The 26,699-nt window shown below is 38.0% G+C and overlaps 1 protein-coding gene and 1 non-coding gene across 13 annotated transcripts in view; one reads left to right on the top strand and one right to left on the bottom strand.

Annotated features, from left to right (window-relative positions):
• The window catches only part of Apbb2 (amyloid beta precursor protein binding family B member 2), a 326,509-nt gene that overhangs the window by 210,327 nt on the left and 89,483 nt on the right, over positions 1 to 26,699 (bottom strand). The gene's annotated exons all lie outside the window — the stretch shown is intronic.
• On the top strand, positions 222 to 324 carry LOC141411205 (U6 spliceosomal RNA). The gene has a single exon (XR_012436029.1). It is a non-coding gene; the product is annotated as a U6 spliceosomal RNA (small nuclear RNA).

Raw genomic sequence — 26,699 nt, 5'->3', positions numbered from 1 at the left:
AGTGGTGATGAGATAACAAACTGATCCATTTATGGGAAATTTGACAGAAATCTCATAAAGAGATAAATGGTTTGACTCACAAATAGTTCTAGGTAAGGATTAGGATAATGAAAGAAACAAGGACATTGCACCATGGAAGGCAGGTCTTCATCATACCTCTGAGATAAAATGTACCTGCTCCAAAAGGATTGAATGAATGGATTATCAAGAAGAAACTGAACGTTCACTTTGGCTGCACATACACTGAAACCATAATACTATAGAGATTATTAGCATACCCCTACACAAGAATGGTACCTAGTTCATAAAGCATTCCACATTTTTAATCAGCACACAATATAAATGCATATCAAATCATGATGTTATACACCTTCAATAAATGCAATCATTACTTGTCAATTAAATATTTTTAAATAAAATGCAGCTAGGAGACTCTTGATTTAGGATTGTGGGGGAAGAAAGGGGAAGAAGAAGAAGGAGGGGGAGAAATTAACATAAACCAAGAGCCTAAAAAGGATTCTCAGCCACTGTAGGTGAAGTGATACGAAATGACTTGTTTTGAGTGTCATTTCTTTGAACATAACACTGAAATTGCCCAGATCACAGATCACAGAGAAGCCACCAAGAGAATTACAGTAACATCAAAAGTGTTACATGGGGGAGCAGATGGGGGAGATAATGAGTGTGTGTCTTCAACGAAACATTAGGGGTCACAAAATCTGTATGGACGTTTGGAATTTTCAATCTACTGGTAACCAAAGCTTTCTTCCCTAAATTCACCTATTTCTGTGACTAGTACTGGCTATAATTTAATATAATAAAAATTAGTTTCACCTGAACCTTTAGAGGTTCACCATGAAGAAAATATAAGGAACTTTACAGTTGGGAATCAAATCATGAGACTATATCAACAATCCATGGGTGAGTAACCACAACAATGCAACTAATTTTAAGAACAAACTACAGTGAACAGAGAGAGTTCAGCACTATCCAGGAACAAAAATGATAGTAGAGACATTCAAGTTCATTATTTTAAAGCACTGATTATTTAATCCCTTCCTCATCTACATATGTAAGGGAAAGGAGTCTTTTTCACTGCCAAACTACAAAAAAACAAAATACATTAGTTCAATACTAAACTGATCTATGATAACAGTTTATTTAGTGAAAGCATGACTTACAAATAAGAGTCATAAAAATCAAACCTCCAAGAAAAGTCAACAAACCGAGTTGGTCCTGTGAAAAGATCAATAAAACCAACAAACTTTTAGCTAGGTGGACTAAGAAGAAAAGAGAAAAGACTAAAACCAGACATGAAAGAAAGGATATAATTACTGACTGTGCAGAAATAAAAGGATTATAAGAGATTACAGATGAATTGCAACAAGTTGGATAACCCAGATGAAATAGACAAATCCCTAAAAGCCACATTCTGCCAGGACTGCATCACAAAAAAAAATGGAAAATCTGAACAGAATAACTATAACTAGTAAGGACATTGACTGATAATCAACAACCTCACAAAAAAGAACAGCCCAAGACTAGATGGCTTCACTGGTGAATTCTATCAAAGATTTAAATAAGAATTACCGTCAATCCTTCTCAAACTCTTCCAAAAAACTGGAGGGAACACTTCCAAATTCATTCTCTGAGAACAGCATTATCTTGATTACTTCTTACGAATACATACATAGATGCATATGCATGTATGTATACATATATGTATGAGGACTGAACCCAGAACCTTGCCCATGCAAGGCAAGCACCTCACCACTGACCTACACCCCAAACCCTCTATGAATATTAATGCAAAATATCCTCCACAAATACTAGTAAACCAAGTTCAACAGCATTCTGAAAATATTATATACCATGACCAAATGGCATTTGTTCCTAGAATGCAAGGATGGCTGGACATATGAAACTTAATCAATGTCATTCATCACGTTAACTGAAGGAAGAACAAACTAACACATCATCTTAACTGATGCAGAAACATTTGACAAAATTCAATACATTTTCATGATAGAAATGCTCAACACAGAAACTACCTCTCCACAATAAAGCCATATATGAAAAGCTCACAGTTAATATCATACCCAATGATAAATGACAGGAAACTTTCCATCTAAGCTTAGGAAGAAGACAAGAGTGTCATTTTAGCCTCTTCTTGTCATCATAGTACTGCATATCCTAGCCACAGCAATTGGGCAAGAAAAAGAAATAAAAAGCATCCAAATGGAGAGAAGTAAACTTATCTGTTTGCAGATGACATGAGCTTACATGTAGAAAACCCTAAAGATTCCACATATACACACACCAAAACAACATGTTAGATGAATTCAACACACAAAAAACCAGTTGCATTTCTATACACCAACAATGAACAATCAGGAAAGGAAATAAAGGTAACAAATACATTTACATTAACATCAAAAAGAATAAAATATTTAGGAATACTTAACTAAGAAAGCAAAAGGCTTTTGCACTGAAAACCACAAAACATGGTCAAAAGGAACTAAGGACAAGTTATATATTAGAAGACTTAATATTGTTAAGATGTCAACATTACTCAGATATGAACTCAATGCAATCCCTAGTAAGACTCCAATTTTTTTTTTCAGAAATCAAAAGATCTACATTCATTCTCTTTTAATAAATTTTAAGGTTACTAACAATTCTTTATCTTTAACCTATAAAGTAACATACTCAATATGACAAACTGGAAGCTACTAAATCCATTTGGATACACTGTAGATTCTATATTTTAAATAGATTGATATCATCACTAATATTGAGAACTACATGGGTCAAGTTCCCAAATTTTTGCATGATACAATTACAGGGGAGATTTGTGGGCTCATCCTACCATCAGAGAACAAGTCTGCCTTTGTACTTCAAAAGAATAACAAAAGAATGGCCTTTTCCAGCAATCCAGCAATAGATGCCTGGGTCTCCACAAATCATGAGAGCCACAAGCCAAGGTGCTATTAAGAATGGGCAGTCACCAAGTTCTAACCCCAGTAATGCAAAAAAAAAAAAAAAAAAAAAAAAAAAAAAAAAAAGCAGATAGGTTAATCTGCTCACAATCTATTCTAGGTACTTTATAGGAGTTAATACAGATACATAGAATTCTTAATTGATAAAGGTCTTAAAAATCATGTTTCATGTGAAACTCATTTAACAGATAAAAAAATCAGAACCCCAGGAAGAAATACTTGGTGTGTCCCAGGTCACATAAGCAAATGGCAAAATCAGGACTACAGCTCAGGTTTCCTGTGTTCCATCATGTTCCCTGATAAAATTGTAAGCTAAAGTTTGGAAATACCACCTGAGCCTGCTGTAAGAAAAAGTCCCCACAACACAATTTCTTGAAGACTCCTAACCACATCAGTGTGTCCAATATGGCTTAACCACCACACGTCTGCCTACAGGAACCTCCTAGAATTAGATGGAAAGTTTTACAGAAAGGGTTAGGTTGTGCCTTTGAGATATAGGCTTCCCACTGTCAACTGTCCAGGGAGGAGGCCAACCTCAGCTAAGAAATGGAAACTAGCAGAAAAGACTTGGCAGAAGGGAGAAGGAACCCCGCCCCCTTCCAGGGCCTCAAGACTCTTTGAGTTTGGATTCTTCTTCTAAATGTACCGAGCATCACTTTCATGGGTGACGGTTAGATGGTCCAGCCCAGAGAGGCAAGTCTTGTAGGAAGCCCACTAAGGACAGGTCAAGCCTGCCATACCTAGGAGTCAATTTTATGGGCCTTTCAGTTTTCTTAAAAGTCATAACTCAACTTCTACCTTCTGTAGGGAACTGAAGACATGCTTCCACACAGGAGTGGAATAGAAAATGGGAGTGTAGATTCCCCCAAAGAACAGCAATGATCAGCAAGGTGCCCAAAGGAAAGGAGAACCTTTGGGTCAGGCATCAGGGCACGAGGGCCAAGCTCACTTACCACACAAAGACGTTTTCTCCTGACCATCTCAGAGGAGGTGGCACAAATCATCACAGCTAAACACAGATCTCTCGACACTGATGGTAGTCAGCCCACCATATTTCCAGATTTATTACATGTAATTTTGACCAAGCACAGTCAAAATAAAATAAACATTAAAAAATCAGGAGAAATTTCAAAATAAAAAATTTTAAATTCCTGTGTGCATTCCACAGCTCAGTTGAATGTGGCAGCTCTCACTCAGTCTCGCTGTTGTATTTAAATCATTGTGTTATCTGCTAAGTGTTTCCTTGCCTTTAATTGTATGAAAATCTGACTCCCAGAAAGCAAATGATGCCCCAAAAGCAAGGTAAAAGTGAATGTGCTTAGTTGAAGCAAGAAAATGTGAAAATGTGAGATTTGTTGAAAGGTTGCAGTCTTTTCAGAAGCCGGGCAGTGTTATGTGGAAAATGAATCGAATATCCACAATACAGCACTGACTCTAAACATCTTGAACTGAGCACTCATGGGCTTTTTCCCAGCAGCGGTCTCCTTGGGACCAAATAAGCATCTTCCATACAGGCTGATATTCTGTATGTGTGTGTGTGTGCCCATGTGTCAGGAGGAAGGGTGACCACCTGGAATGTCAACAGCCATTCAAACTGCTACATTCTGCTTAAGTCTCATTTTTCAAACAATCACACGTCTCTCCATCTCCAGTACCTGCTACTGATGGCTGGGAGAACACTATCCTTTGCGTCATATACTTAGTATTTATACCAGATTCAGGAATTAATAAGCATTTTCTTACTAAACTGAGCAGTAGAAGACACAGTATTTCCATTTAATAGACTAGAAATTTGAGGCTCAAAGAAACAACTCATTCACTGGTAGCAAGGAGCACAGCCAGAATTTAATTTTAGGATGAACAGAATTTCAGGATTACTTAGAAACAGTCCCTCTACCCTGGAAGTCTACCCTCCTTTGAAAGATAACAACGTAGGGAACAAGGAAGTATGGGACCTTGAGATAAATGCATCACCATCTTATAAAATGTTAATATGGAAAAGAGTGATCAAAAGTACATTTTTAATCTTACACCCAAGTCTCATACTGCAATTACTGCCAAGCGTTATGTAAATACTGAACGCTTTTACAAATATGTATGGTAAAATAGCAGTCTACTTTTTCAAATCTGTATATATGAACTTTAAAGCCAACTGAACCCCATTTACCAAGAGAAAAGGCCAACATACTTTCTATAAAGCCCTTAAAGTCCCTATGGGAATATTTCATTTCATTAAGACATTACTACCATTTTCACCGAAGCATGCAATTTAACAGAAGATTTAGAAAAATCTGAATTTACCAATTTTCCCTCCAGTCATTTCTTCATACATGACATAACCTTTGTTCTAAGAAATTATTTCTTGGATTGGGGGCATGGTTCAAGTGTGGGTACCTAGCTAGCATAATCCCTGAGTTCAATCCCCAGTACCACCAAAAAAAAAAAAAAAAAACCAAAAAGGAAAAAATATTATTTCTTTTAGTTTCTACTTAGAAAATAAATAAAAATGCATCTGAATTAAATTATCACTGCTGTGGAAACACTGTAACTCTAAATTAAAACCAGTGACAGGATTCTCTGGAAAGAGGCACAATTCCCTAACACTACCTATCATCTTGAGGACCTTTAAATGCCCCTTCTCATGTGCCTATGCCGGCACCCAGTTGTAATTAAAGTTTGTTTTATTGAAATCAATTGATTTCTCTCTACATAGGCTCTGTTTTAGCTACTGCTCATTTTTCTCTTTTTTCCACTTTTTTTATGGCATCACCCATTAGTCTAATATCATTATACTGATACTACATTCATGTCAAGTTAATTCACCAAAGCAGAATGCTGTAAAGATTTTTTTAAGATGCAGAATACTTCAAAATTCCTTTATTAGTAGGGTGGCCATTTATCATCTAAACCAGGACACTTTTGATGCTGAAGGGGCTTATCAAAAATTATATCCAAACAGCAGGCATAGCTAGGATTATCCCAGGAAACTGGCATGTGTGGTCACTAACCATAATAAGGAGCCAAATACTATACTTCAGGCAGGAAAACATAATTGAGGCTGTGGGGGGAGGGGAGGGAGGTTTGTACTAGGGCACAAAGTCAGAAGAGTTGCATCAGAAGACAATGGCATTTCCAGACTATGTAATCACTCCTCCTCTCCCAGTTACTGAACACTTGCACGTGTGAATGAAGTCTGCCATGCGCTGTGGGTGCTCCTTGCTTATTTGTGGTTTACTTTCTAACCAGCCTCACACTCTTCCTTGAAACTACCTGTGAGTTTCCTTTTCCCTTGCATCCTCATTTTACTGAGTCAATGGACCAGAGTTAGCAGATACTTGCTATGATCAGGCACTATGCTAAGTTACTCCCTAAATAAAATGGAGAATCCAAAGCTGAATTTGACACAGTCCTTGCCAGGAAATTGTCCAAAATGTTTGTTTGCAAGAATTTGTTAAAAACTGAATACAGCCAGGTGTCGTGGCACTCCTGTATCCCAGCAGTCAGGAGGCTAAGGTAGGAATATCACAAGTTTTAGGCTAGCCTGGGCTGGATAGCAAGACCTGATGAAAAATAAAACAAAACAAAAAAACCTCATTACAGTGTCATTCCAAACCCCAGTTTTGCATGTTCTAAGTAGCCCAAGCAAGGAGAACTGCAAAGTCTTTTAGGGAAAATGCCTATCTGTCTATTTGTATAAACTGATGTAAATGTATTTTGTGTGTGTGTGTGTGTTTTTTTTTTTAATAAACACTGGCAGAGTGGCATAAGTGGTAGAATGCCTGCCTAGCAAGTATGAGCCCCTCCCTGAATTCAAGCCCCAGTGCCTCCAAAAATAATATCTGACCAACCTACATTTTTTTAAAAAGTACACAACTTTTGTTAAGGTGTCAGTTTCTACATCTTAAAAAACTTTACATAAGCTCTCCCAACCAAGACACTGTGGCTTTTGGGGAAGCAACTTATCAAACACCCTTTCTTGCACCTGTAGTCTCCCTTTGAAGCTGTAACTGATTATGCCTGCCCACTCCCAAATCACCTGCACCCTACAGAGCACCCAGTACAAAACAGCTACTGGACCAATTATCTGTTGAGTAAATGAGGAAACAAGGGCTCATGGTTAGCTAGATTTGTCTTGATCCCATCTCCTCAAGACCTTCGCCCCATTGGTTATCTTCTCTTAAAAGACAGCCTCATAAAAGCCAACCCTGATCAAATCCCCAGTCACTGAATACCAATGTAACCTTGAGCACCTTTCCTAATCACTCTCTATGCCTCATTTTAACTATAAAATAGACAAGGTTTGCAAGATTTTATGGTATTGTGAAATTTCCAAACAGTTTATGTAAAGAGCCAAACAGGAATCCATTAAATGTTTGCAGAATGAAATAAATTGTCATTCTGTTCGGTAGTTCCAGATTAAAATGTAACTATCAAAATCTAATCTGCTAAAGCGGACCTTCATTCAAGCAACAGACATGTATCAAGGCTATTACATACAACTGGAGTCTGCCTATTGTTAAACATCAAAGGAAGAGTTTAACATCTGCCTTTAAATTCAGGAAAACAACAACTAGTTTACAAGAGGAAAGGTGTACTAATCTGATCTCATTTATAATGATAATACCAAGGGATTAAAGGATTACCCATTTACAGGACATTGCAGCTTTTTTGCAGGAAGCACACAGTGGGGAAGGCAACCTGCAAATGTTCTTTACACCCAGCATTTATTGACAGCTCCTGCTCTACATGGTCAAGAATGCACAGGCCAAGGTGCCTTTACTTCAAAGTGCAAAACTAAACCACCACAACCTACAAAGAGTAAGATTTGGTCTACACAATATTCCCATCCACCATGCTCACTCTTCCACCAATCTAAGACAGAAAACATCACAAGGGAGAAGCATCATGGAGACTGTGCAACTTTAGATTTATGGAAAAAAATAAACTCTGGCACAGGTCTAGGTTTGTTTGTGCTGTGCAGCGACGCTCAAGAAACCCCACTCTGCTGCTGCTTCTCCTCCATCAGGCCAGGCAGTGACCAGGGGGAATAAGAGGCTCTGTGTGTTCTATTTCCAGAACAACTAAGCTCACTGTCTTTTGAGGCTCTGCGAGCTATTAGAGTCTCTTGCCTTCCTCCTACCCAGGAGCAGCAGCACTCCCTAAGGGCTGGCGTCCTTTCTCCATGACTGCTGTTCCCCTAGAAGCTGAAAGAACCCCAGAAGCAATGCTGATGTTCATAACATTTTCCACTTTCTTAAAACCCATCACTTTCTGCTCTATTCATGCACACAGAGCATGAAGCAAAGCCTAAACTACTGCCTCAAGCTTCAATGGAGTAGATGGAACAGTCGTATGAGAACCTGAACTCTGCTTCAGGGTTATCCTGGGACAGACATGGCTATGACACTGCAGTTACATTCTGCGCCACAGGCTAGCAACTCTGGCCTCCTCTGAAGGGTATTTGAGCATTTTCTTCCCCTAAACTTCCAATAAGCCAGGTCCATGAATCTATTATCACAACCTATTTCATTGTATCACTTGAACTAAGAAACTATTTTACTAGAAGAAACTATCACTACTTTATACGTCTACAGGTTTCAAAATTATTGCTCTATGTTTATCAATTTAATGTTTATTTAACTTTTCCCATTTTCTAATTTAACAAGCAGTAGCATATACAAAAAAAGGTTTAAGAAAATATACTGGGAGTTAAAATATTAAATACTAGAAAAGTTTCATTCCCAAATTAGTTTGGAAAGTTTGGATCAATAAATATTATGGGATTTTAGTAGTTGGAAACCTTTTAAGAACATTCAGCCCATTGCTTGGCATGGTACATACTGAATAAACACTATTTGAATCCGAATTCAAAACTTGTACTGAGTTTCCTGAAAGCAACATATTTCCTGGCTTATAGTAGTTACTCAACAATCCTAGGCTTAATAAACGAAGTAAAAATTGAGACAGCACACAAGATCTGTAAGAACTTTTATGTCTACAATTAATGTGGAATGCAATTTACTTCATAAATTATATTCCAATGTCTGTCAAATGTTTCTTCTGAACCCAATACTTTATCTGAGGTATTTAGAATTTCTTTGGAGGGAGAAATACACAGGTAGAATCTGACCTTAGGCATAGAAATATTGATTAATACAGCTAGGCAAAAGGAGTGTGTCATCTGTACTCTTATAATAAAGGCACCAAAGATGACACAAGCTTTATACATAATACCTGTTAGCCAGTGACACAATTTTGAACATATACTCAGCCCTACGAGCCTATTCAGAATATGTCTGGCTACAGTAAGCACATAGATTATAGAAGACAAATCCAATTCTATTGTTCTCAGATAGAAAACCTACATTACGTATTTCACATAATTGCACTCCTTTCTAAAAGCCAGGCTAGCCTTAAATTAAACAAAAGGCTAAGATCTGATTATTTCTCTTTCACTAAAAATGATGCTATAGGTAAAGATTTATCAAATGGATACTCATTTATTTTAAGTAGAAAATGTGGGTTAGTAAACAGTCTGTAGCATACACTATTCTATTAATAGTAAAATAAACATATATATATGTATTAATTTGGATGATAAGATAGAAGAGTTTTCTTTCTTCTTTTAAAACACTCCATAGCTAATATTTTTGTTTTTCGATTCTTAATATTTTATTAGTGTGTATTAATGGTACAAAGGAGTTTCACTGTGATACTTCCACAGACATATATGATAATCTTTGATCATATTCCCTCTATTGCCTTTTTATCCTCCCTCCTGTCCCCCACACTTTATTTTACAGTTTTAGTAGATTTCATTATGCTGTTTTCATACATGCATATAATGTACTTTGATTATACTCACCCTCCATCACCCTCTCCTTTCCCCCGCCCTTCTTGCTGCTTCCACCCTCCCAAACAATTCCCCTTTTACATTCACATCTTATTTTTTAAAGTCTAGATTCCATAAATGAGAGATAACATGATATTTGTCTTTCCAAGCATGACTTATTTCACTCAACATGATCATCTCTGGTCCCATCCATTTTCCTACAAAAGATACATGGCCAATTTTTGAAGCTGCATCTCCATTTTGTCACCATAAAAGACTCAATTTTCCAGAGAACTCCCTCAAATAATAAATAAAATACTTGAAACATGAAAGGCTTTGAAAACACATATCTGATTAGAAAAAGTAGAACACAAAAGGAGGTTCAAAAGAAGTGTATGAGTTGTTTGGAATTCTAAATTTTCTCTAAAACTGTGTTCTTGCTTTTCCCATAAGAAAGCGACAACACAGGTTATATATCCTTTACAGTTTCTAAAATACTATCATGACTTTAGTAAATTTCAGAAAGGACTTCTCTCGCCATCCCTTCCTATTAACTTCCACATAGGTAGTTCTTCAGGACTACATTTACGTGCAGCCTAATTTGTATTGTAATCTTCTGGTTTTGTTGTAATTTGGTTTTTAACTCACGGGTGACCTATGAACATTCTCCCATGCATTCAAATACTCATTCATAGCATCAACTTTAGTACGCAGGGGTATTTTTTGCCACAGTCCCTCCAGTTACACAGCGGATGGCTTTGCTCATCATCTTAACTGAAGGTCCCCAGATGCCTTGCAAAAGGGAATCCTAACTTTTATAACAATGCCACTATGCATCTCAAAAGGGGACAGTTCATAGAATGGAAGGAAAATATTTCACTTGAGACTGTATTAGATTTTGAGTAAATGCTAAATTATTTGAAAGGCAGTTTAAGTAGCTTACTTCCTGAAGCTAAGTTAAGATCAGTCTACACACCATTGATCTCTGGATCCTGGAACCCAGAGAACTCTTTGCTCTTGTCATTCCCTCCTGCAGATAGGCTGGTGCCTTCCCACACAATACTCTTTCAAATGCTCTTCCAAGATGAAATGATACCTTACCACAAAGGGTTTCCTTTAAGACTAATATGTGCCCACAAGACAACACAATTCAACTAATAAATCCCTGTAAATTTTAAATTCTGAAAACAATGTTTCACTACTGAAAATATTTCACGTAACAAAAAAAAAACTGGTTTGGTGAAAATTTTCAAAGTTCTTATTTTCAATAGATTTATATTTTAGAGAACTGACAGTCCTCAGAAATTATTCAAAATGTCTGTCAGTCTAAACCTCGTGACGCTCAGACGACTGCACTCATTTTTTTCTTACCTCACCACAGTGTGATGTCATAATAGTTTAATTCAGCTGGCAGACTTGTTACACTGTCTCATCATTGTAGTGCGACTGCAAGCCTGAGAAAGGTTTTACTGCAGCCTGGAGGACTCCACTGGTGAAACTCAAAAAAAAAAAAGAAAAAAAACACAGAACAATGCAGAAAGTCATCTAATCTCTTGGAAGTTTAATTTATAAAGAATCCTCCGGAGTTTCCTTCCATGTTACAAATCCATAAAAGCATATAAAATTCACTAAGCCAGGAAGAAAAATAGAAAAGCCCATTGTTACCTTTCTGAGAGAAGCATAAGAGAATTTAAAAATGCAGGCTAAATATTACTTTTCCCAGATCTTTGGTAAAGTTCAGAAAACAAGCTCCCTTTTCCTCACAAAACCTACTAATTAATAGCAATCACCCAAGGAAGCCAGGCAGCCCAAATGTATCTAGAAAGTGTGTGTAGACACAAAAGTTTTAAATTCAAAGTCAGATTAGAAATTAAAAATCTAAGTAGACCCTGCTGTGCCGAGTATCGCGACAGAATTAAAAGAAGGGCTTCACTGGAACACGTAAGTGAAGAGATGTGTGAGCAGTTTCTGTTCACAATACACTAACAAGGCTCTCTAAATCCACACAGGATTTCCACCTGTCATATTATTAAAGTTCCTAAGGCAGGAAGTCGTAAGGCTTCTTGGCAACTGCTCATGTTAAAAATGTTTTTCTCACAGAGTCATAAAATGACTAGACTTCAAATTATACTGTGACTTGGGGGGGGGGGAGGTCTTTCAAAATCACACTTGCCAGCCCCCCTTCAAACATGAGCTCATCTTGTGACCACAGAAGTGCTTGAAAATAGAAGTGAACAATCACAACATGTAAAAAATTATCAACGATTTCAAAACACTTTTCAAACGCATAAATTTAAACACACTCCATTTTTGCAGATGGAGATGGTAAGAGATAGCAGTCTTGGTTTTTTCTAAGAAAATCTGAAAATTCTGAGTAATTAATAACCTCACTTAGCTCTCCAACAATCCTGCAAATGGACATATAGTAATAACTCATTAACAGGATGAAATAATTTGGGCTGGGATGTAGTTCAGTGGTAAAGTGCTTGCCTAGCATGAACAAGGGTTCAATCCTTAGTACCACTAACTAGTTAACTAAATGTATGAATAAAATTATTTTGAAAAAGAATTCATTTGAATAGTAAAACAGATGCCACAGATAACCTAACATCTGTGCACTTCTTGGGTTCTCACATTCTGAGCCTTGCATTAGATAAATTCTAAGAAGTGTAATAAACTCATTTATAAGCCATAAGGGGTTAGAAATCAGTTAGAAAGGGACAGGAAGTACTGCTGTAACAAGCAGCCATAACTAAAAAGATTCCGTGAATACTATTATCATCATTTTTATTACTGTCATTATTATAGCCCACATCTAAATAGTGTTGACTCTTTATGCCACACTGTTCTCTGTGAGTATAACTCTACCCAGAATAGGGACAAACAGAATTTCACATTTCAGCTCCCCCTAGACATCACTGTATCACTGCACAGTACACTTGGCTCTTCAATAATGTCTATAAGTGTTCCAAGAGAACAACTGCAGAATAACTCAAATTTCATGTTTATTTGTAGGTGATTTCATTTCAAGAATTACTGGCAATCACAGAAGACTAGACCAAGGCTGTCTCACTACATGACGACATACAGAACACACAGCCCAAACCTCAAACATCTACCAGTGAAGTTGGTTTCCCCATGTGTTATAAGCCACACCTGTGCACATCTGGTACCCCAACTCCCCCTCTGATTTCAGGTAACCCATCTTTCACAGTTCACAATAGTGCAAAAGTTGCAACTCTTCAAAAGACCAGTTCTTATCAAACCTCAGGACCTTTTCAAGATGAGGAGCCACATTTATTGTATTATTTATGTATCAATTACCCATTTGCTTAAAACTCTGCTATAATTTTATTCAAGTTCTGTTTTATTTTTAAATGTATCACTGATAGTTTTGAGTGTTGTATCCCCAATTGCATTTTTTCCATAAGAGCTATGGTTTTACTGCATTATTTTGCACAGTATGATGGATTTTAGGAACACACAGATGTTAGCAGAACTAACTGTATGTTTGTATGAATGCCTGTGATTCATTCAGAAGGGGTTAAATTATTATGTTTATGAGAACAGGCACATAATGTAATAATGATTTTAGAAAGATTTTAATTCACAATGTCTATAATTATCAAGAAGGAACACTTGAAGATCAGCTTCAATTATGTGAAAATTTTATTTATGAGAAGTTCCCTAATGATGTGGTAAACAAGATATTACTGCACCTTTCTAGATAGACCAAATGATAGTGTTATAAAGACAGATTCTTGCAGACAACACAGCTGAACTGTAATTGCTGGGAAGGAAAAACTGAATGGGATTACTTTTCATTGCTTACAATTCAATAATTTTTTAAAGACTATTTTCTTCTAAAAATTTAAAGATATGCACAAAGAAGCTTTACATTGTAGTATCATTTTAAACAATTTTAAAAGTTAAACAATGTAAAAATGTAAGTATCCAACATTGCAAAAAGTTTTTAAATGTGTAAAACATTTAATTAAATGAGAAAAAGTATTCATGGGAAAAGCAGGCAATAAAGCAATATGTTCAAATATTGTCCCAATTTTGTTTAAGTGTCTATATCTAGAAGAAAGACGAGAAGGAAAAAACTGCCAACATCTGAAAAGCTGCTAACTACAGATGGTAGAAGTAGAACAGAACAATTTTTACTTTCTTTATACTTTGCATTTGGTTGGGGAAAATCCATCTTTTGCCCCACTCTAATTTCATACATGAATCCAGCTCAGGGACAAAGAACACAGGGAGCTTCCCTGTCAGAGGCAAGGATTCATAGGTCCAGTCACGTGGCCAAATCTTGGAAATTATTTTCTATCTCACAATTCATAGACAAGAACAGTTCTGACAGGGATGTTTACAGGGGGTTCTAAATAAAAAATAAGAAAAGAGAAACTCATCTCTATAAGCTCCAAAGGAACTCAGCTATGGTCTAATTTTCCTAAAAACAAGCCTTGATTTCCGCCCCCCACCTTTGGGATACAGGGTCTAGCTATGTACTCAAGGCTGGCCTTAAACTCCAGGTCCTCTTGCCTCTGCCTCCTGAGTATTAAGATTACAGGCATGCACCACGATGCCTTGCTAAAACTTGATTTTGAAAATAATCCATTTATCAAAAACAGTGACTCTTCAGTCAAGAGTGTTCTCAATTTAATTCCACACACTGGCCTCACCTAAGAACTGGGTATCTGATACAATTTGGTCTTTGCATGCCCAAGTACACTCACCATACTTACCCAGTAGCACAATTAAATGGTGTGCTCCTTTTCCTTTCCCGTTTAGCCTTCCTAGCCAACCTGTCCCCGCAGGAACTGTTTGGTACAGGACTGTTACTATAATATGACTCCCCACATCAAGAATGTGCTGGAAGATAGCATAGATAAATGGGACCTCATAAAACTAAAAAGCTTCTGTTCATCAAAAGAAATGGTCTCTAAGCTGAAGAGAACATCCACAGAGTGGGAGAAAATATTTGCCAATTATACATCAGACAAAGGACTGATAACCAGAATATACAGGGAACTTAAAAAACTAAATTCTCCCAAAACTAATGAACCAATAAAGAAATGGGCACCTGAACTAAACAGAACTTTCTCAAAAGAAGAAATTCAAATGTCCAGAAAACACATGAAAAAATGCTCACCATCTCTAGCAATAAAGGAAATGCAAATTAAAACCACGCTAAGATTCCACCTCACCCCTGTTAGAATAGCCATCATCAGCAACACCACCAACAACAGGTGTTGGCGAGGATGCGGGGAAAAAGGAACCCTCTTACACTGTTGATGGGAATGTAGACTAGTACAACCACTCTGGAAAAAAATCTGGAGGCTACTTAAAAAGCTAGACATTGATCTACCATTTGATCCAGCAATACCACTCTTGGGGATATACCCAAAAGACTGTTACTCCAGAGGCACCTACACATCCATGTTTATTGCGGCACTATTCACAATAGCCAAGTTATGGAAACAGCCAAGATGCCCCACCACTGATGAATGGATTAAGAAAATGTGGTATCTATACACAATGGAATTTTATGCAGCCATGAAGAAGAACGAAATGTTATCATTCGCTGGTAAATGGATGGAATTGGAGAACATCATTCTGAGTGAGGTTAGCCTGGCCCAAAAGACCAAAAATCGTATGTTCTCCCTCATATGTGGACATTAGATCAAGGGCAAACACAACAAGGGGATTGGACTATGAGCACATGATAAAAGCGAGAGCACACAAGGAAGGAAGGGATGAGGATAGGTAAGACACCTAAAAAACTAGCTAGCATTTGTTGCCCTTAACGCAGAGAAACTAAAGCAGATACCTTAAAGCAACTGAGGCCAATAGGAAAAGGGGAACAGGTACTAGAGAAAAGGTTAGATCAAAAAGAATTAATCTAAAAGGTAACACCCACGCACAGGAAATCAATGTGAGTCAATGCCCTGTATAGCTATCCTTATCTCAACCAGCAAAAACCCTTGTTCCTTCCTATTATTGCTTATACTCTCTCTACAACAAAATTAGAGATAAGGGCAAAATAGTTTCTGCTGGGTATTGAGCGGGGGAGAGGGAGGGGGCGGAGTGGGTGGTAAGGGAGGGGGTGGGGACAGGGGGGAGAAGTGAACCAAGCCTTGTATGCACATATGAATAATAAAAGAAAAAAAAAGAATGTGCTGGAATTAAGGGTTAGTGACAATGTTGGGGGAGGAGGACTTGGAGGGTGGGGGTGTTTCATAAAATTCTAAAGTATCTTTAACACTGTACACATCTGAATAGTAATCCTATCCTTACTGTACAAAGTGATAGATGCAGTAAATAGTCTGTTTTTTTAAAACTGCTAAAAATGCTGACATAGATGAAAAACAAAAACAAAACCTTTACTTCAGATTTGCCTTTGTTTTTTTTAAAACATTTTCACAGGTTCCCTATCAAATTACTGGTTTCATGTTTTGTTTAAAGAACAGAAAAAGCAAAATGAACATTTTGATTATGTTATTATATATAAAAAGAGATCTTAGAGCAGATTTTGAATTCCCCAAAAAAATCAGTTTCAGGTCAAAATCCTCCACAGAGACTCTATCATTATACTAAGTACAAGCTGATGACTGGAAAATAACTTTGAATTCTTAGCTTCTGTGTCTCACTGCTTAAAATATGCACCATTAATAATTAACATCTAATACTATCATTGGCAAGCAAATCCAGATCCTACATTCAATTCTGAGGATTCAAAATAAAAAGCTATAAATTTTAATTTTTTAAAAGAAACGCTGAAATACACATCCGTTCATACCTTACACTTACACTAACTGAAACAGAGCACTTACAAACCTTTGGTATGGAATTCATATGTCTGAAATTTTCTTTAAGAATCAGTATATGCATAGCTCAGGGAAAACATTGTTGTACTGTTACTGAATATGAAAAAGGGCAATCAATTTTCAGAGTCCACCTGGAAGACAAGCAAGGGTTTCCTAGGGCTCTCTAGTCACTCCCTTGGCAGAATCATTTTCCTTTAGTCCCTCAGCTACCATTGGTCCATGGCCTCATACTCCACTTTAGGTGACCTCTTCCTTCCAATGGTCCTTTTCTTCCAACACCTAAACTCCCAATGCCTCCATGGAAATAATCTTAGCAGAAGGAGGTGGGGAAGATCTAAACAAATGATTAGTGACCTTTAACTTTTTCTGGATTATGTGCATTTTTAAAGAAAATTCCAAGTACCCAGATCTTGGTTTAAATAATTTTGCTCATTGGAAAAATAGTTGAGTCCAGGCATGTGGTAAGGGAAAGCATAAAATAAGTGTTGAACATCTTACTATGACCAAAAAGCAAGAGAATGGCCAAATAATAATGCAGCTATGACAAAAATTGAAAGGAGGTACCTTGAAGGAACTTCCAGTGGCCAACTGTGGGACAGTTTGAACTATAAAAAAAAAAAACCGATGCTGATGAATTGTAGCACATCAAATAAAACAAGAAATCATAAATCCACAGGTATTAGTGAGAAAGGGGACAGGGGAAGCTCTTCTTTATAAAGATGTCGGCTAATAAACATTGAGGGAGAAGCAGAAGAAAATTCCACTTTGCAACCACCAAGACGCTAACTGATTCAGTCAAGGATCATTAACAGATACTAAAACCATTAGAGAAAGGGTTGTAGAATAAGATACTCACACAGCCTCAGGGTATCCCCCACAGATTGCTTACCATTTTCCTAGGGGAAAAGATACCTTACAATGCAGAGCTCTGGAAGCCCACCCCATCCAAGTGATGCTCAGGGTAGTCAATTATAAGACAAACATCATGCATTTCCACACCTCTACGGAGCACAGCTTGCCAAATGTGCTTAATCTATATCTAACCACAAGGTGACAGACAAATTCAAGTTGTGATACTTTATAGTATCTGGCAGGCTGTCAGTGCCATGAACATAAAAAAAAAAGAAAAAGAAAAAAGAAAAACAGGATAACTTCTCTAGATTAAAGGAAACCAGGGAGACAAAAAATGCAATGACTGATGCTGATAGAGTTCAGAGTGGGAGATGGTGTTAAGAAAGGCGTGATTAGGATAACTGGTAAAATCTGAATGCCCATAGTAGGGTTGATAATGGCATTATGGGTTATAAAGGAGAATAACCTTGTACTTGGGAGATACATATCTAAGTGTTTAAGGCTAAAGGGTCATGACTTGTATAACTAACTCAAATGGTTCTACAAAAAAAATTTTTATGTAAGTGTGTGTAAGGAGAAAGAGAAAAAGACATACATAAATATAATGAGAAACCAAAAGAAAGCAGATAGAAAGCAAATTTGGCAAAATGTTAACATTTTATATGGCAGGCTATCTGTAACCTACAAAAGTTAGTAACCATGGTTACTTATAGGCTGTACCCACCCTATATAAAGTGAAATGATAACTGAGCTTATGGTTAAATGGAAACTGTCACAAATAGTAGATGAAATCAATGCATTTTTCAAATTTTTTTACAACTTTGCTTCTCTTCTGAAGTAATTGCTAGCTGGGAGGAAGAACCTTGAGAAAGAAATGAAGTTCAAAGAAGAAGATGAGACCGTGGGTAAAAATTAGCAACTGAAAACTTCAGTTCTCCTGTACATGATGAAGAAGAGGTACTTCTGAAATACCTTTGCCACATAGCACCAAGTCCACACTCACTAAGAGCTAAGTGCTTTGCTATGTTATCTCAGTTTAAAAAACACTGCAATTCTATATCATTTATATCATTTTATACCTATTTTACAGAGGAAATGTATGCTCAGACAGGGTGAAATAACTTGGTTCAGGGTCACAGAATTATAAAGTGGATATTCAGGTGCTGGTTTTAGGTGCTATCCTAATACCAAGGTACTATGTATTTTTCTAGTATTAAACACTGTCTCCTGTCCTTAAACCCTGCATAAGGTCCTTGAAGGAAGGCATTCATTTTACCCAGCTTTTTTCTCTCTCTGGAACCTAGCAACACTCATTACTCTTGCTTATTGATTTGTATTTCAGGATTCTACCCAGACACCATCTTTCTTTCCTCACCCCTCAGAACCAACCACTCTCTCCTCTGCCCTCTGCATGCTTCTATGCATATGCAATCCTGAACTGCAGGGCCCATGGCTGCATAGGTGCCTGACACAGAGTAGGCACTTAATGAATGTTCACTGAGTAAAATACTTATACATGAGACAGTCAAGTTTCTCATAAAGTTGCTGTGCCTTATTAAAAATTTTGACCTCATTTTTATCTCTATCACATACTGAGGAAAATTATTTTAGGAAAAAGAGACAGAGGAAGGGAGAACACAGAGTACAGGAGTTGGTTGCTGGTTCCTCTCTATTCACCTGCTCCCCTGGAGCAGTGGCTTCCAAATTTTAATGTACACGTAACAGTGCTCCATACAAATTACAATTCAGTGTGTCTGGGGTGGAGTTTGAGATTCCGTATCTCTAACAAGTTCCCAAGAGGTGTCAATGTCGTTGATCCACGGATCACAATTCTGGGTAACAAAACATTCTAAACATTATTGTGAAATTATGCCCACTGAAAGGATATAAGCAAAATGGCTACACATAAATTCACAAAATGTTAATGCTAGTTATCTCTGGGTTTCTATTTCCTGCTTTTCTACAATTTCCAAGTATTCTATAAGGACTTATGCTGATGGAAATAAAATTGCTAGGTGCTATATATACACATGCCATAAAAAACTGTGTCTGTATCTCTAACAAGTTCCCAAGAGGTGTCAATGTCGTTGATCCACGGATCACAATTCTGGGTAACAAAACATTCTAAACATTATTGTGAAATTATGCCCACTGAAAGGATATAAGCAAAATGGCTACACATAAATTCACAAAATGTTAATGCTAGTTATCTCTGGGTTTCTATTTCCTGCTTTTCTACAATTTCCAAGTATTCTATAAGGACTTATGCTGATGGAAATAAAATTGCTAGGTGCTATATATACACATGCCATAAAAAACTGTGTCTGTATCTCTAACAAGTTCCCAAGAGGTGTCAATGTCGTTGATCCACGGATCACAATTCTGGGTAACAAAACATTCTAAACATTATTGTGAAATTATGCCCACTGAAAGGATATAAGCAAAATGGCTACACATAAATTCACAAAATGTTAATGCTAGTTATCTCTGGGTTTCTATTTCCTGCTTTTCTACAATTTCCAAGTATTCTATAAGGACTTATGCTGATGGAAATAAAATTGCTAAGTGCTATATATACACATGCCATAAAAAACTGTGTATTTGGATATTTCCATTCAGCATGTTTGCATCTTTACTTAAGCAACAAATAAGAGGACTAGACTAGGGAGATAACACGCTGGCAAATTTAGCAATTCCCTCTCTTCTCTGTTTAACATGCATATTAACATAAACCAACAATTGCCCTTAACATGCAGTCACCATCACAAGTACTGTTTTTCTCAGGTTCCTTTCCCTTAAAAGAAAAAGAGAGTCTGCTCAGTTGGAATGTAATGAGAAGCAAACCAAATTAAGGACAGGCAGGCGCTACATTGAATGTCTTCCAAGTGGGTCAATAGAACCACATGAAAGCAGAAGCAGGGGTAGAAGTGTGATTCTCACAGCAGAGGCACGATGGGCTGGGCGCCGCAACAAGGCTACGTGGATAAATTAAGGCACTGTGCACCTGCAGGTGAGGTGGAGAAAAATGATACTGGGAAGCTCTTCTTCTGAAGCATCACAATGAGAGATCACTATGTGCATATGTACAAGGAAACAGTGCCAAAGTGGAGCACCAATACAAGCCAAGGTACACTCCTTGAGTTGTGGAGGTGCAGCCCCAGCAGGGAGAGGGGGCACAGTTGACACCCACCTCGACACCTGCAGCAATTCCAAACATTTGGTTGACCACAGGTGCCCATGATACAGGGAAGACCAAAATTAAGATGGAGCCTAGCCATCCCAAGGCATAGCAGGGCCCTCCTGGTTAAAGCAGGGTCCTACATGCTCTGTTCTCCACACCATTCCCATCCCAGTAAGCATTTCCCACCACACACTTTGGGTGTCCAGACTATGGTTCCACCCAGGGTCCTAACTGATTTTTTTTCTTTTTAGCCTGAAAGAAAAATTTGTGAAACTTGCTGTGAAATTCCACCCAAGGGCTGGAACCTAGTCCATAAGGGTTATAAACATAATTCAGCCACAAATCATTTCTGCGGTGTCTACTCAGTGCTATTAAAGATGTGGTTTCATATTTGTGAATCTGAGACACACTAGACATTGGGCTCAACAGAAAACAATGTGCCATTGTATCTCTACTGAATTCTGAGTCTAGCACTGAATTACTCGAAGCAAGTATTTGCTGAGTTATTAAAAATATGATCACTTGAGGTCATCCTGGTGGGGGAAAAGTCAGAATTTAATTGTACTTCTTCCATTTATTTTACCAAAATTCCTATCGTTTTATTCTAACATTGGTATTAGAAAGGAGTAGACCTGGAAAAAAACTCCACAATCTTCCTAGTCATCCACAACCAAAGTCTTAATATCTTAGATGGAATTTTAGACACAGGTCATGACAATCAAGTGCAATGCAATTCATGGTCTTTTGCCCAGATTCTTCTTTAAAATTTTTTTTAAGACATTAATGGATAGCATGCTGGGTTTGGTAAATTTGTCTGTGAACCTTTCTTGCTTATGATAATGGTACTGTGTTTATATAAAGCAGTTTCCTTATATTTTGGAGATACATGACAATGTATTTGGGGATAAAATGTCATGTTAACTATAATTTACTTTTAAATGATTCATCAAAAATATATGTAGATTTATATAAATAAAGCAAACAGGGAAATGGTAGTAATTATTGATATTAGATAGAGATTATTTGAGTATTCACTATATCATCCTTTCTATTTTTTTCCTGTGTCACATGTCAGGCAACAGTTGGCCCATGTGAAGGGATGAAGTGGTGAGTAAAAAAGGATAGTTTCTGACTCAGGTCAAAATTAAAGAGACTTGGTAGGCTTGGTGGTGCATACCTATAATCCCAGACCTCAGGAGGCTAAGGCAGGAGGGTCAAGAATTCCAGGTCAGCCTGGGCTACAAAGGTGAAACCCCACCGCAATAAATAAATAAATAAATAAATAAATAAATAAATAAATAAATAAATAAAACCTGAACAAACTCTGAACTTAAATTAATAACAGTGTGCCTACTTTGGTACATTTCTTAATAATAATGATGATGATGTAAGATTTAATAATGGGGAAACCAAGTGGGGGACTATATGAGAGTAGAGAGACTCTCTGTACTCTCTATTCTTGTGTAAATCTAAAACTGTTCTAAAAAAAAGTCTGTCGAAAAAAAAAAAAGGACCATGACTTAGGAGGTAGGTTTTCTTGATTTTTCTTGTAAACTACCTCTTAAACCATTTCCAAAGAAGGGCCCAGTCACCTTTGGCAAAGAACATGTGAACAGAGCCTATGTGAGGAATGGATTTGAACTTGGATCTCCAAGGGAATGTGCCACATTTGTTTTGTAAACTTCCTCTCATACATTTATGTTCCTCCCTTCATAGGATGCTAAGATGTCTCAGGCTTCAAGATCTCCAGCTTAATTCACTGTTCTACTCAACACGTCCAGGAAGGCATTTATCATGACTCCTTCCCCTCTAAGTCAAGTAAGACTCAGAAGGGCTGTAGGTAGTTCAATTTAAAACAAAAAGTGCTGGCTTTTTTTTTCCCTTAAAAATCTCAATTCCTAACAGGTGATGGTGGCTCACACCTGTAATCCTAGATACTAGGGATATGGAGCTTGGGAGGATCACGGTTTGAGGCCAGCCTGGGCAAAAAGTTCACACAAGACATCTTGACAGAAAAAGCCGGACATGGTGGTATATGCTGGTCATCCCAGCTACTTCGGGACCTATAAATAGAAGAGTCATGGTACTGGCAAGACCCTATCTCAAAAATAATCAGAGCAAAAAAGGGCTGAAGGTGTGGCTCCAGCAACAGAGCATCTGCCTATCAAGTACAAAAGCCCTGAGTTTAAAACCCGAGTACCACCAAAAAATATTTCACTTTCCAAGTCTACAGATAATGTCAAAAGCCAGAACTTTGGGTGTCTGCACATTAACACACTCCACCATACTATGCCTGATTGCTCCCAAAAGAAGGGAGGTACACCTTCCAAACCCTGTCGGGGTCTTCTCTCCACTGTGCACATGACCCTCCACATGGCATTTGTGAGATCTGCCAGGACTGCCACATCTAAAAACCTTCCTATATGAAGTGGACTAATAAATCACCATGGGTGACAGTGACTCTTCTTCAGCCCAAAATCCTGGAAAACCGCAGGTGAGCCAGTACACTGAACAACAGTACACATAAATGTTTAAGAGATGCCATTTGATAACACTGACAATAATAAGTAATGGCATTAGAGTACTGTGTGCTGCTTGGTGAGATTTAGGCTCATAAAAATACCATCATAAGTATGGGTAGTGAAGATATCACTACCAGTTTATACATAAGGGAAATTGAGTCTTATGAACTGAAGCCGAACACAGAACTCATTCTAACCCACTTTGTTCCTCTTGGAATTCTTCAAGGCTATTGTCAGCTATTTTTTGCTTTCTCCAGCCACAAAGACAGTATCCCTCTCTCCTTCCAGTCTTCAGCAGTATGGACATTCCTTGACTTCTGGTGGGGTGATGCCTGATAAAGCCATAATACGCTGAATATATTGTAAGCTGAAGATATACTTACTACACTTACCACGTACTTACTAAGCAACTCCATTGCATAGTAGCACTGTACACTGTAGAAATCAGTGGGTTTTCCCTCCAGACCTCATCGCTCATTGTGGCTCACTAGCCCAGGAAAATACCCAAATGCTTTATAATAGTGCTTTCACACCATCATAAGTCAAAAAAAATTCCAAGTCGAGCCACTGCAAGTCGGGAACCAAATGTACTCCCTTCACCTGTGGAGGTTCTCTCTCTGCAGATCCCATATTATCTATGCATGCAATCTCCTGAGCAGAATTATGGAAACCAACTTGGGACCAGGACACTAGCTTACTCAAGCTCAGACCCCTCTGTGCTAACCTCCCACACGGTTAGCTTACCATTCCCAGTGGCCCACCACTATAAGGATACCCCATACTGTGAGGCAGACCCATAGGCAAAAGTCATGAAATTCAAACAGTTTGTTCTGGCTCTTTCGGAAAGTTCAAGGAGACCTTTTCCCTTGACCTTAAAGTAAAATAAATAATGTTTTAAATTTTACAACATGGTTGATAGCCAAAATCAGAAAAGAGGGGTTCCCCCCACAGAGGTCCTCAGCCAGACTTCTAAAATGCTACCGAGACCATTTGTGTCACAGTTCTTGGTTTTTAGACAGATTCCGGAAAAGGTGGAGGAGGAAAATGAGTTTTACCATTCATACTGCTTGGGTTCCTCCCAAAGGCACTACCCACTACAAAATAACACTTAAGATTGGGTCTTGAATATTTACCTTTCTGCACACTTACTGGTTAAACAGACCATTTTGTTACTGGAAACTTTGAATTTTAGAATCTAATGAAATGAAAAGTCAATTATTTTTAAAAGATCAAGTAATTTTTTAAAATTCAGCTGACCCTGTACAAAATATAAGCTCCTGACTGCACAGAAAGAAGCTAATTCAGGGTGCTCACTGCTTGGGTCTTAGAACATCACAGAAGTTGCTGAAAGAAGCAGTTTACTGAATGGCACTCTGTGTCTTCACAGCTTTATTTAATATGTCCAACAGTAGAAAACGAAAACCTTCTGGATGGAAGTGGCTAAAATTCAATGCTTGCTTTGTTGGGTTTTAACCAGAAAACCAAAACTGAATATAGTTCAGCAAGGTTTTAGATTTCTCCCTCGCTTGCTGTGTTTTTCCTTCTGTGCTCAACTGTAAAAGACACTTTGTTTAAAGTAAGGGGGGGGAAAGGGGGCTTAACTCTATGATCAGTAAAACATATGCTCTGAATTTATCAGGAATGAAAAGATGGGAGGTATAGAGCTATCTGAACCCTCTTTGTATGTCCAATACCATATATTGTAGAATCAAATAATAAGAAATGTCCTCAAATATCAGAGTCAATGAAGCCTTTGCCCTAGTTAGAAAAACGACCATGACACCAGGGAGAACGTAGGCATGTTTGTACATAAACATTCATGCGTGCGCATCAGTGGTGTGTTTTGGTGTAGGGAAGGGAGGCAGGAGGGAAGCAATAGAGCTAGAAAACCAATGAAAATCTTGAAGTGTTCCCTCAAACGATATCATCCATTGGCCCCTCTGCTCTGTGTTCTGGGACACCTCTGCTCTGAGTCTGGGACACCAATTCACTTAACAGCAGGCTCTCTTACTCACTGGCTCCCAAATGGATTGGGCCAATGATGGGAAAGACTAGAAGGAAGACAAAGAATGCAGGGCTCCCTGGATCTTTTCAGGTGACTCTCTGCATAGACCTCTTGTTCTCCCAGCAACTGCTCCTTGCCTCCTGGTCAGGCCCAGAAGTGGATGACGTTTGGCTGCTATCAGCTCCAGGAATGACAGTAGCCTTTGAGGTTCCTCACTCCCTATTCCCAGTGTGAATGTGCTATCTGTTTCCTAAGAATGTGGGGGCTGATATGGAGCCCTCTGAACTCTCACCTGATCAGACTACTCTGTAATTACTGCAGTTTTGATACCATTTTTACAACACCAATTATGTCATAGTCACTCTAAAATATGTCAGGACATTTTAAAGCTAACTGTTTAAGCTGGAGTGGTTTGGGGTTTTTTTTAACCCATAAAATGTCATTATCTACAATAAAGCACAGTTACAGAAAATACTTTGCCGCTTAAGTGATGCTTTTAGAAACGGCAGGTGAGATCAAGTCAGCTCTCTGCTCCACACCTTCTCATCGCTCACAGAATAAACGTCAAGTCCTTCCTCTGCCCTGCAGTGCCCTCTAACCAGATCGCTCCCCTCCTGGTTTTGGTTTTGATTTGATTTATTTGTTTGTTTGTTGTACTGAGGTTTGAAGTCAGGGCCTCCCACTTGCTAGGCAGGCACTCTTCCACTTGAGTCTCTCTACTGGTCCTGTTTAAATTTAAGAAGATGACTTTTTTCTGTATATAAAATACATCTAGACTATGAATGTGTTAGATATTCCACAACAAATTCTACATGAAATTGTGGTATTTGTTGAAGAATGATAAGCTGGGCAAAGAGTCTGAGACAATGAACGTCACTGACTCACTTTCCACCAGGTTTTCGTGATCCTCTCACACAATCTCTGTTAGTATGTTTTTCCTCACCTACTTTCATTTTCCTTCTAACGGAGAAATTCCACCCTCCTCTTCTTTCCCCTATCGGAGGTGGGAACTATACCCAAATCTAAGGAGAGACAGAACAAGGTGACTTCCCAGGATTTGGGGCAAAAGCAGATTCCAGCATAATGCTATGGGCTAGGAGTATGATATGCTGCTCTCACTTTGCTCCCCAGGACTTCCAAACACACCTGCTTGTGTGAGCTGGAATGAGAACTATTTTGATTGCAGGTACTGCTGGAATTCGGGATCATCTGCCTCAGGCCAGGCTGGATGAAGGCAAAGCCAAACACGGTTTTTCACATCTTGAGGCGGAAGATTTTAAATTTCACTGAACTACAATGATAACCTCATTCCTTTTCATAAAAACAAAATGTAAAAATACAGAATTTGAAGCAGCATTCCTCATGGTACTACTCAGCAGTCAACCACACATAGAAAAGAGGTGCAACTAACATCAAACATGCCATCTGACCCTAGATACACAGGAGAAAATGAAAATGCTTTGTCTTAAGTCTCCAAA

The sequence above is a fragment of the Castor canadensis genome, chromosome 9 (assembly GCF_047511655.1).
Source record: "Castor canadensis chromosome 9, mCasCan1.hap1v2, whole genome shotgun sequence".
Taxonomy (NCBI): domain Eukaryota; kingdom Metazoa; phylum Chordata; class Mammalia; order Rodentia; family Castoridae; genus Castor; species Castor canadensis.
This window is presented reverse-complemented; position numbering and strand designations above follow the sequence as displayed.